This window comes from Mus caroli, chromosome 4, assembly GCF_900094665.2.
Source record: "Mus caroli chromosome 4, CAROLI_EIJ_v1.1, whole genome shotgun sequence".
NCBI lineage: Eukaryota > Metazoa > Chordata > Mammalia > Rodentia > Muridae > Mus > Mus caroli.
Window position 1 is genome coordinate 111,747,069 of NC_034573.1, and position 3,428 is coordinate 111,750,496.

Genomic DNA, 3,428 nt, shown 5'->3' on the forward strand with positions numbered 1-3,428 from the left:
GGGGAAGGGAAACCACATGTCAGGAGAAACCAAGTGTGGCAGTGCACACTTATATCCCAATATCCCGGTTAGTGTTTGTTTTGTCAGCTTGACACAAGCTAAGCCATCTGGGAAGAAGACCCTCAATTTAGGAATTGCCACCATCAGACTGGCCTATTGGCAAGCATGTGGGGCATTTTTTTTTTTTTTTTGATTAATGATTGATGTCTAAGGACTCAGTCCACTGTGGGTAGTGCCAACCCTACTAGTTAGTGATCTTGGGTTGTGCAAAAATATCACTGGAGTTAATGGTTGTAAGTGGCCATGTGGGGAACTAACTTCAAGTCCTCTGGAAGAACATAAAGTATTCTTAACTGCAGAGTCATCTCTCCAGCCCCCATATTTGTGTGTTTTGATAACTTCTCTTGTAATAAAATAATTTTAGTGGACATCTTCCTCTTTCTCTCTCTCTTAATTTTTGGTGATTGTTTATGCAACAGAAAATAATATGCTCTATCTATTTTCGCTTTCTCATTTCAGATAGTAAGATACCACTTTCCAATATAAATATTACTTTTAATTACTTAATTTTTGTGGAATATTGTATAGAAATATACAATGTATCTTGGTCATATCCATCCCTCAATGCTTCCCCACAGTTTTCCCTGCTCCCCAACATATTTTTAATTTACTACCGAATTTTGTGTCTTTGTTAGTGCTCTGTTTCTGTGAAGAGACACCATGAACAAGACAATATATAGAAGAAAGCATTTAACTGGGGGCCTGCTTACAATCTCAGAGGGTTATTTTGTTATCAAGGCAGGGTGCAGGGAGCACAGTGGCAGCCTTGGCACTGTAGAAGTAGCTGAGAGCTTTATATCTTGATCCACAGGCAGCAGACAGAGACAGGGGAGAGGGAGAGACTAGAATGATGTGAGCTTTTGAAACTTCAAATGCAACCCCTAATGATGCACCCTCTCCAACAAGGCCACACTTTCTAGCCCTTCTCAGTTGCACCAACTGGTTACCAACCATTCCAACATATGACCCTATAGGGCCCATCCTCATTCAAGCCACCACATCATCTTACATGCTTTCTACCTTCTCTTCCTCAAAATCCCCCGAGCCTCAGAATGATGGTGTTTGATACAGATGTTCCATCTATGACTGAATCCCCAAAGCTGCTCATTCTCACCCCATGTAATAAAATGCTTCTCTGACCAAGGTTGAGAGTAGGACAAATCTCTGGATAAAAACACAAGTGTTTAGAAAGGAGTATCTTTCTCTCTTTTACCTTTTATTCATTGTTATAAATGAATAAAACTCTGCAGTGCAGCTAGACTTGGAGAGGAATAGGGAGATGTGAACGCCAAAGAACTGCAGTCAGAGCTCAGAGGTTATGGAATATTTCAAGCAGATAGAAGGTGTTGGGGGGGGGCTCCTCTCCTGAGCTGCAGAAAGAGTGGTCTGATGCTTAAGGTGTACAGGAATCAGGTGAGTTAGATGTGGTCAGGGTTCTATATAGTTAGTGTTGGTGATCTTGATGGAAGTATCAATTCTCTCCTTACCTTTACATGGGTTCTGAGGCTCAAATTCATGTGGTCAGGCTTGTGTAGCACATACTTTTAGCCTCTGAGCCATCTTGATGGGCCAACTTTTCTGTTTCACTTAGAAACAAGAATTTTTGCTAGCCAGATGTGGTGTAGCACAAGCCTTTAATCTCAGCATTTGGGAGGCACAGACAGAGGCCAGCCTGGTCTACATATGGAGTTCTAGGATAGTCAGGGGTCCGTTGAGAGACCCTTTCCTGCAACAAACAAACAAACAATGAATGAATGAATTTGGGGAATAGAGAAATGATAGTAGGTAAAAGGCACTTGCCAAGCCATTTGACCTGAGTTTGTGCCCTAGGACTTGCATGGTGGAAGGAGACAACTGACCCCCTTAAGTTGTCCTGTGATGCATGTCATGACATACAAGCACACCCCAAGGCATAATCAATCAATCAATCAATCAATGACTTTATTTTCTCTAAGTAAATAATGATCTGTGTCCACTTACTATAGAAGGAAAATTAGTAGAGCCATTTTATCTAGGGTAAACATCAGAATGAAGTAGTTGTTTTCTAGAAGTACTTAGTCCCTGAAGAAATCACTATAGAAAACAGTGATTGTTTTCTGTGATTTACAGAATTGTTTTCCTAAAGGAGCGTTATAGACTTTGCATGACTTTGGCCATAAGACAATCCTGGCACACCTTGAATATCTTGCATGATTGGGTATTCCAAACAGTGCACAGAAAGGACTGAAGTTGCAGGGATGTGATGTTTTATTCATGTAGCACCTAGAATAGACCAGCGGCTCTGCTATGAGTAACTTATTTTACGCAATAAACAACTTTTGTATAATGATCAGTAAATATGCTTTGACATGGCAGTTTGAAGTCAGCCCATCAGAGGCAGGACCTCCCCGATGCCTGCAAAGTCATATTTCATCCTGGAGTGATCTTCTTTCTTGGATTACTCTACATGACTCTACTATGAACAACTTACACGGATTCTCTTTTACTCTGCTAGCTTAGTATTTCTGGCCAAGTTCCACCGTTCCGTGCCCTTTCAAGATTGCATGGCTAATATGTTACTTTGCTTCTCAGCAGGTAAAAGCATTCTCTTCAAAGAGAATCCTTCTATTTTGTTCTGGCCGTTTCCCAAGCGAGACAGGAAGATTAGATAGAAGGGCTTCTATTCTTCCTGACACAGCCACAGATGTTTGATAAAAGTGGGAGAGGTGCTTGCTCATTAAGGTACCAGCAGACACAAGAATAAGCAATAGTGTGGCTGTCTCTCTCTTCCTAATTGTTCATCCTATTCCGAACACAGTTCCTCCACAGGACAAAGGTGAGCAGAAGCTCTGCTGGGTCTCCTCCTGACCCACAGGACTGTTACTGGCATGTTCAGTTGTGTGTGTGTTCAGAAAACAAACAAACACCCCTCCCCCAAACCAAGGAGTTACCTACAGTCTCAGGTATTGTCATCAATCTTGGGAGGTTTCCTATCTTTCCCCAGACAAAGAGACTAACATCTGGACTCTTTTCCTCATCTCTCGGGGGGATGGTCACAAGCAGAAGAACTTTTTGAAATCTTCTGACCTTGGAGTATGAGGGTTCATACCCAAAACCTGGTATTTGGTTTTCATAAGGCTGCTGTGAGCTTGATGGTCTTTGGGCTCACTGATAGATCTCAGGCAACTTGAATGTCATTCCTTGGTTTATCTATGGCACTTTAAGAGTCATGGCAAGTATTTGCTATATTTTAATGAACATTTCCATCCTTGGCAAAGGTAGTGATGTTTCCTCCCTGTCACCCATGCCTTGTTTTGTTTTTGTTTTTCCCCTTCTAGGCTTGTCTCAGACTCACATGGTAAAGCATGACCTTATATGTCTGATGCTTT